This window comes from Octopus bimaculoides, chromosome 4, assembly GCF_001194135.2.
Source record: "Octopus bimaculoides isolate UCB-OBI-ISO-001 chromosome 4, ASM119413v2, whole genome shotgun sequence".
Taxonomy (NCBI): Eukaryota; Metazoa; Mollusca; class Cephalopoda; order Octopoda; family Octopodidae; genus Octopus; species Octopus bimaculoides.
The window spans coordinates 75,832,121-75,842,318 of NC_068984.1; positions in this window are offsets into that span (position 1 = coordinate 75,832,121).

The following is a 10,198-nucleotide window of genomic DNA, read 5'->3' on the forward strand; positions in this document are numbered from 1 at the left end:
GTTGTTGTTGTTGTTGTTGTTGTTGTTGTTGTTGCTGTTGTTGTTATTATTATTATTATTATTTATCATCAGTGTAGAGAAACTGAAGATTTGGAAGTAGTTTTCCATAATTACTTCTTCTCACTGGAAGAAATATTCACATCTGCAGGGCAGCTGACCTCTGGGTAGACAGATGAATATATAGATAGTTGAGTGGATGAATGGATAGATATGTAGATAGATGGATGGATGGATGGATGGACGGACGATGCGTTGTGAAGTTAGCTTTGCAAACACAATCTTCTGGATCGATTCCAACACATGGCATATTTGGTAAATGTCTACTATCATTTCTTCAGATCCACTCAAATCTTTTAAGTAAAATTGGGTTGACGGAAACGTTTGAAGCCCACCTGATGAACATATAATTTTTAAGCCCATTCTTGTCCTACATAATATCAGGCAGGTTCTGCCTAAAAATCACTTTGTTTTTTTGTTGTTTTTTTTTTGTTGTGGGGATGCTTTTTTTTGTCTAATTCTGGATCCTTTTTATGATAGAAGGCATTCTAATTATGATCACCTATACTTTCCTATCTCAAACAGGTCGAAAAAATGACGTAAGGTAAGTTCCTACTTTCGCTCGTTCAAGTGGTTCTGTTTTTATTGCTTTGACTGATTGATTGAAGTGATTGATCAACTGAATTGATTGACTGACTGAAGTGATTAAATGATTAATCGATTTTCCGTTCTTGTTATCTCAAAAACTACTGAAACTAGGAAATCCAATTTCCTCTATCAATGATTACTAAGCAAAACCTTTTTAAAATGCTTTATTTTTTTTATATTTTTCCTTGTTTGTATTTCGATTTAGTTGCTCCGCTTTTTTTTTTTTATTCTTAACCATTTACTTCATTATAGATTACGCAGTTAATCTCAATTCATCATCCGATTCATCACGTGAGCTAGCAGATATACTGAAATCAAAATCACTGGAAACGACCAGAAGCAGAAATATGTTTACACATACGGTTAGAGATCTATATAATTTCTTTTATGTGTTTACGGATATTTTAGTTAATGTATGAAAATACTAACCGCTTATATTGATATGGTAGTACTATAAAATACATTCAGTACTAAACACATAATAGTTGTTACTGTGAAACACATTCAATATTGACCGCATATGTAGATATAATAGTCAACACTGCAAAATTGTCAAATACTGACTTCTTATATTGATATAATAGAACAGTACAACATTGGTTCTTGGAGTGACCAAATACCAGCTCTACTCAAGGAAAAATATATTGAGGAAAACGTTTTGTACCCCAGTCCTCCATTAATGAGAAGGCGAAATTTTACATTCATATAATTCTTTCTTCGCCATGACGCTGAGCAAGGTCAAAAGTTTAAAGCTAATTTTATAAAATGTAGTTAATAGTTTGCATCTTTTTCCATCCTCACAGCGCCACACCATGAGTAATAGAAATACTAGCGATATATGAAGATATAATTGCTCACTCTGTAAAATATAATGAAATATTCTTTTCTACTCTAGGCACAAGGGGGGGGGCAGTCGACTAGATCGAAATTTGGGGGGAGGGGGCCAGTCTACTAGATCGACCCCAGTACGCAACTGGCACTTAATTTTTCAACCCCGAAAGGAGGAAAGGCAAAGTCGACCTCGGCGAAATTTGAACTCAGAACGTAAAAACAGACGAAATACCGCTAAGCATTTCCCCCGGCGTGCTAACGTTTCTGCCAGCTCGTTGCTTTGATATAATGAAATATTGACTATATAAGGGAGGCGTACTGAAAGTAATGCATAAGTGAACATAACTTCTGTTTTTATTCACTAACATTAGTTAAGTTGCACTTTCTGGCATAACTCTTCCTCGATAGTAATTCTTTCTGTTCTTGGTCGTTGTAGGCAAATTGTGGGTTCCAAGCAAAAGTTTGAGTAGTACCTTTATATAGTGGAAGAGTTACTCGAAAGAGATGCGCAATTTGAGTGGCCTATATCAGTTTACGTACTTACATGTATGTATGAATGTGTGGCAAGAAGTTTGCTTCCTAGCCACATGGTTCCTGATTTCAGTCCCACTACGTGGCACTCGGGGCAAGTGTCTTCTGCTATAGCTTCGGGCCGACCAAAGCTTTGTGAGTGAATTGGTAGACAGAAACTGAAAGAAGCCCGTTGAATGTGTGTATATGTGTGTGTTGTGTGTGTTCGTTTGTGTCCCCACCCCTGCATGACAACCGGTGTTGGTATGTTTATGTCCATATAACTTGGCGGTTCGGCAAAAGAGGGCGATAGAATAAGTGCCTGACTTTTGAAAAAAGATTGCTGGTGTCGATTCGTTCGACTACAATTCTACAAAGGTTATATATAGAAACGTACATACATAAGTATATACATACATACTACGTACGTACATCTATCTATCTATTGTCCATTCTGCTAAATTAGTAAAATATGCTTTGCCGAGGAGGCCAAATAACAACGGAAACATGCCTACCGCTTTCCCCTGTCAGTTTTAAAGATCAGATCTTCTCCTCTCTGCATCATCTTTCTTTTACAAAAGTTTCGATTAGCTGATTTTATTGGCGTTATCTCTCTTGCTTGTTATTTAGATTTCAAACACTCCAAGGAGGAATATTTATTTACTAATTTCATAGATAACTGTAGTTAGTCGACGTTTTTCTTCAAGCCGCGATGTTAAGTGAGACCCTACTGTATGTATGTTTTGTATGTAAGACGCTCCCCATCAGGATTTACAACGTCCATATTGTTCACCACACGAAAGATGCTGATTGTTGCTTTGTTGTTACGTCTCTGGCTAGGTTAGATAGTAGCAGACTCAAGATCAAACTATGACTACCATTTTCTTTTTTCTTTATATATATATGGTAGGGAGGGACGGAATGCAGAATTACATTGCTCAATGTCTTCTATTTTTAAGACGGTAGGGTGCGATTTGAAGAAAATTTGGCTGTTTTTTTCTAAGCTCACTGGCCAGATCATTTAGCACAAGGATATTTCTGTCCCTCCTCCTCCTTCTTCACTTCTTCTTCCTCTTTTTCCCCTACCTCCTTTCCTCTTCCACTTCCTTCTTTTCTTCCTTCTTTGTCTCTTCCTCTGCCTTTGTCTCTTCCTCTGCCTTTGTCTCTTCCTCCTCTTTTTCCTTTTCCTCTTCCACTTTCTCCTCTTTTTTCCTTTTCCTCTTCCTCTTCCTCTTCTACATTATCTTCTTCCTTCTCTTCTTCCACTTCTTTTCCCTCTTCCTCTTCCTCCTCGCATTCATCTTCCACTTCTTCCTCCTCTTCTTTCTCCTCTTTTTCTTCCTCCTCTTCTTCTTCCCCTTTTGTCTCCTGCTCTTCTTCTTTCTCCTCCTCTTCTTCCTTATCTTTCTTCTCCTCTTCTTCATCTTTTTCTCTTCTTCTTTCTCCTCTTCCGCTTTTTCCTCCTCTTTCCCCTCTTCTTACACCTCCTCCTCCTTCTCTTCCTCCTCCTCTTCCTCCTTCTCTTCCTCCATGCGCGCGTATATCAGGGATTGGTAACTTGCATATCATCTCCCATGTGTTGTGTTTTTGTGTTTACCAACCTCTCTACAGCAGCAGCAGCAAACAAAGATTTGTTAAAAGAAAAGCCTTTTACTGATGTTGGTTGTTCTCAGGAGGGGGTTAGCTGATATGAATGCCAAAATATTTGAAGAATACTTTTCTAACGAATCAGCATTTCGAAAAGGTTTTTATAGCCTTCAACAGAGCACTTTTCTGGATGTAATGTGCCATGCAGTTGAGTCTCTCGTCCATCTCCCACTCCTTTTTTTTTTATCTTTTCTCTTACCCATATGGCTTCATTTTTCTGAGACGGAATCAAAATGCTCTGCATGATGTCTTTGTCAAAGAACTTTGGTTATTCAGAATTCTGCTTTGCCAATGTGATATTTTTCATCACTCTTCCGAGACCAGTCATGTATATAATATAAACTGGTTGATCTTGACTAACTGAATAGCTCGATTCCTTTATAAAGTTCGCCTGCCGTGTTGAACGTACAAAGCCGTTACTGAGACAAATACAGAAGACGAAAATCAAACCAGGCATGGGTGTGTGTGTATGCGTGCGTGCGTGTGTTTGAGTGTGTATTTGCGAATACGTGAAGAGAGAGAGAGAGAGAGATAGTAAGCAGGTGAGTAGGAGAGCCTATGACTGAACATAGATATTTGGAAGGAAGCACGGATAAATGAACTTAAACGCGCGCGTGCGTATGTGTGTTAGGTTCCTTGAAAGGTCTTTTCCTTGACTATACACATTTAAACACATACAGGCAAAGACACACAAACACACACATACACATGCACACACACACACACACACACACATACACACACACACAAACACACACATATATAGGTGGGTGGAATATATATGTGAGCATAAATGTGAGTGCATGTCTGTATGTGTATTTATGCATATGCGTGTATATACTTGTTTGCCGGTATGTGTGTGTGTGTGTGTGTGTGTGTGTTCGGAAACATTGTCTTTGGAAAATTCTTGGGATATACTGGAGAATGGCGAACAGTGATGTAGAAGTACTTGTGAGAAGTTGCAGTAGGAGTGTAGAATCGATCATTCTGCAAAGCCGTTTGAGGTGGGCTGGACATCTGGTGAGAATGAATGATAAAAGACTTCCTAACCAATATTTGTATGGTGTGCTGAAAGATCGTAAAAGCCAGCACATAAACCCAAAATAAGGTTCAAAGACTGCCTTAAAACTGTCTTGACACAAACAGGAAATTCAAATGCTGATTGGGAGTTAGAAGCACAAGACCGAAATAGATGGAGGAAAAGAGTGCACAGTGGTTGCTTGAAGTTTGAAAGAGAGAGAATGAAGCACGAGAAGATCAGGAGAACGCTTAGAGAGAATGATCCAGTAGAAAATGAAAGAGTATTGATTTTTGTGTGGGTGATTTGTAGGAGGAAATGGTTATGTCACGCAGGCCTGGTCGGTCATCAAAGAAGCTACAGGAATCAACCCTTTGTAAATTATAAATACAGCTATTGTTGACAACAGAACATGTACAACCTGTGGAAAGGTGTGCCGTTCAGTTGGAAGATTAAAAAGACATGTCAAAAGACTTCATACTATGGCACCGGCTCTTTCTGCCAGCCAGCATAACTGTGCATTATGCAATGAAATGTGCAAATCTTTAGCGGGGCTCAAGAGTCATATAAGAGCCTCACATTGCATTATCAATGACTCATTGCAATGATTCTTTCTAGCAATGGCTTTGCTCGTATACGAGAAAGCAGCCACTATATATGTATATATATATATATATATATATATATATATATATATATATATATATATATATATATATATAAGGCTAACAAATAGAAGCTTCAAAGTCACTGTCACCCTTCTTCTTGTAAAAGTTTAACAAACATGTACTCTACAAAAAAGTATTGAGTAATTCTTCAATTTAATGTAAAATTATTTTTGTGTGTAACTTGGCGTAAAAACAATCATTAGTATCTAATGTTGCATCTAGGGTGGCGAGATGACAGAATCGTTAGCACGCTGGGTGAAATGCTTAGCGACATTTCGTCCGCCTTTACGTTCTGGGTTCAATTTCCGACGGGACCGACTTTTATTCTTTCAGGATCGATAAAATACGTACCAGTTGAGTGCAGGGATCAAAATTTAAAGCCAATATGTGTGTGTGTGTGTGTGTAATATTTAAATACCTGATGTAGCCATTAAAGCGTTAGACAGAATGTATTAAGCTTTGTTTCAGCTGTCTCCACTGAGTTTAAACCTTGGTTAGGTCAAATATATCTCTCATCCTTATGGGGTCAGCAAATAAAGTAACAACCTTCTCTAACTTTCTAACTTTCACATTTTAGAGCAGTGTTTCTTAATTTTTTCTCTGAAGAGCCCCATTTTTTAAGTAGATGTTATGCCTAGCGTCCACTTAAATGTCAGTCAGGTATCGTTGACCCGTGTCAGGATCAAAGATGGGATGACCGAGAGGTTGTCTATGATTTCTCATAAATACTTGAGTACCTAGTACTCCTAAACAAAAGTACCATAATAGCTGAAACCAAGAATCCTCGCTTGCGAATGATGGCAGTAGAATTGTTTGAAGATACGTCGCTGCAACTTGGTCAATTGTCTTCTACTATAGGCCCGGGCCGACCAATGCGTAGTGAATGAATGTGGGAAATGAAAACAACTTGGCTGCCCGTCGTATATATATAAATGTGTGTGTGTGTGTGTGTGTGTGTGTGTGTGTGTGTGTGTGTGTGTGTGTGTGTGTGTGTGTGTGTGTGTATACATACATACATACATACATACATACATACATACATACATACATACACCCTGTTGCTAATGTTGAAATTTCAATGAAGGGGCCTTAGATCTAGGTTAGAAACCGGCTCTTTCTGTATTGGCAAGAAATCTTGAAATAAAACTGAACAATGACATACATACATACATACATACATACATACATGTGTGCGTCTGTGTTTATCCCTTTCCATCGCTTGACAGCCGGTATTGGTTTGTTTGCAGCCCTGTGAATTAGCTATTTGACAATAGAGATCAATAGATAAGTATTAGAGTTTAAAATAAGTACCAAAGTCAATATGTTCTACTAAAACCCTTCAAGGTGGTGCTCCAGCATAGACGCAGTCCAATGACTGAAACAACTAAAAGATTACCGATACAGGCGTAACCGCCACTGTCAAGTGAGCATGATTTGATTGCATGCATTTTGCTTCCGCTGTTTTAAATGCCTATTTAGTTGCGCGCAAATATTGACAGTCCATCAACCAGTCCAGTGAAGCATCCTGGAAGAAGACGGATTTGCACAAGAAATCGCCTGACACGCTGTTTCATTTGAACAGAGTGATGTTTTGTGAAATAAAATGTTTTGCTGAATTAAGCAGCATGCCGCCAGATTTAGGAATCAAAGCCATACTTTTATGATCGTGAGCCCAACACACCAGCCACTAGGTGCATGGCCTAGTGGTTGAGTGTTGAACTCACGGTACACACACCTCCACATACAGACAGAGAGAGATAAAGAAAGAGAAAAGACAGATAAACAATAGTAGGTGTAAGGAATGTATTCACATGCAAAGTTGTGCATACAATTATATGATGCATGAAACTCTTATCGTTACAGCTGTTTCGGATAATCGATGACTGGTACATAATCGAGCATATTATATAATGACATCCAATAATATAGGTGTAAGATTTGGCACAGATCTTCAAACGCACATACGCACACACACACACACATACACGCGCTCACGAGAGAGAGAGAGAGAGAGAGAGAGAGAGAGAGAGAGAGAGAGAGAGAGAGAGAGAGAGAGAGAGAAAGTTGTACCGAATGTAATGCCAAAAATAACTGAACTTTTTCTGTTAACTAGCAGTTCGTTCAAACTGCCCATGTTGGTAGAGTATCTCTTCCTCTATAATAACTCTTCTTCATAGCAAGCAAATAATAGGTTTCAAAGAGATGTAATATGCCGTCATTGTAATCTAGACAGAGGGGAGCTGCAAGCTGGCGTGCACACACACAATATTACAACTCGTTTACGGAGATGACACCACTGACAAGAGTAATGTGTGCCGATGGATGAAAGAATTTAAAAAAGGTCAAAAAAAGGCAACGTTGAAAACAAGCAACGCAGTGGGAGGCCATCAAATGCGACCACAAATACGAACCGCCAACGAGTGCACGGATTAGCGCTGACAGATAAGTTACAACCCTTGTACTTGCATTACAGATGATGGGCGAATATTCCGTCAAATATTCCACAAATTGTTAACATAACAGGTCTGATACAGTTGTTCGAGACTGAAGAAAGACTATATACTATTGTCGGGTGTAAGCTGTCGAGTGGTTTTTAAACAATTCAAATTGGGGAGAAAATGAATATTTATACTCAGCTATTTATGCTATGAAATGAACTGCAAATCTGTCTTGATTATAAATTCACATTTGTAACTCAATCATTGATGTAGTTGGTTATGTTACTAATAAATTATTAATAATTGTTTGAAAAATCTTGACTTGCAGGCAATGAAAAAAATCATCTAACTCATCAAATTCAGTCTACAATCGGAACAGTAAAAATATACAAGACTTTTCTAAACTTGAACATGAAATCTTTTACTATTCTCCAAGTTCTAATGAATAAATTTTATTCTTTTTATCTTCAAATTTTTTTTGAAATTAGACTCTCTTTCACAGGAATAATTTAAAGTATACAAATACATAAATATGTATGTATATATATATATACACACCCACTAACAAGCACTCGAAATACTGACATATGTACAGATGTACCTTAAAGCAGATATATAAAATACATGAGCACAAACATACATAAATCCAAGACAACATACAAATGTACATACATTCCTATAAACATACATGCCTACAAATATACACATATAATAATTGCATACATACAAAAGCACAAACACACAGACACATATATACACACGCATGCACATACGCATATACAAATACAAAAGCGTATATGCAAGCAAACACGTATATACATACAGACATACATAAATACACACACATATATATATATATATATATATATATATATATATGCATTCATACGTACAAGAATATACACATACATACGTACATACATATACACATACACACATACGTGCATATATTTATAAATAACAAACTGACATCGGAAAGCCAATTAAATTAATTTCATTGACAACAATACAAATTACACACGCCGTGCTAATTCATTAAACGTGTAATTAACAAAGAAAGGAACGTTTACAAACATCTTCTATCAATTTATCATTGTGTTTGTTTTGTAATTTTCTGTATGTTTTCCTTCTTTTTCAAAATAATCGACCGCAAATTCTAAATAAATCACAGACACACACCCATATGTTGCATATATATGTACATATGCATGTAAAATGTATGTACGTATGCATATATATATGTGTGTGTGTGTGTGCGTGTGTGCGTGCATATATACATATATACATATACACACACACATATATATAAGAATATATGTGCATATATACATGTGTACATATGTATATATGTGCAAGTATATATATGTGTGTGTGTGTGTGTGTGTGTATGCACATACATATGTGTGTCTGTGTCTCTGTTTGTTTGTGTGGGTCTAAGTGTGTGTGTGTGTGTGTGTGTGCGCGCGTGTCTTAGAACTAGATTAGATTAGATCATGTATTATAGCTTGCGAGTAAATTTGAGTATATGAAAATTGTGTAGAAACCAAAGATAAAAATGTGTGTGAGGAACTAGGAGGGACGCTAGTGCCTGGAAGGCTGAAGATAGAAAGATCTGATCGAACGATTGAATCTTTATCGTCGAACACACTTTTGTTCGTTTCCAAGATGGCGACGAACACCAACGTCGCATGCAATAGGCTAGAAAATTTTTAAAAAATATACTTCTCATAACATGAAACCAATATTAACCGAGTTGATCCATAAATAAAGAATACTTATCTACCAATGCTGTATTGAGCACACATTCACACAGTGCATTAAAACGTTCAAACAGATAGACGACACAAAGGCGGACCAGAGAAACAACAATTAGAAGCACAGGCAAAAAAAACGGGTTATTCTTAGCTTTCTTTCTTCAGTCATTACCAGAAGTCACGACCATTTTGGACAGTTACACTTGAGATGGTTTGATCTGGTTGTCCCCAAAAATGTCTAATCTAAGAGCATTAGACCCTTTGTAAGAAAGCTAGCGAACGTGTACTGCAACGAAGACCAAAAAAAAACAAACAAGCAAAAAAAACGGAGAACATAGTACAGAATTACAAATACAAGCAACAAGAAATAACAACAGGCGTCTTTCGACAGAGAACGATTCAAATTGAGCTGGCGTGTATGGAGTGAAAGCCTAAAGGCAGGAACATGGGAGATGGACACAAGACGTGTTGACGGTCGGCAGTCAGGCGAAGAAAGAAAAATCATGGCTGGCCGGACACCGGACACCGGTCACGTGGAAAGAGGAGAAATGGGTAGAGGACAGCGGGATTAAAGGATTAAAAAAAAATCAGAGACAAAGGAAAAGATGCTGGGGAGATAAACGAGTGGGAAATAGTGGGAGATACAATGGGCTTCTTTCAGTTTCCGCCTGCCAAATCCACTCACAA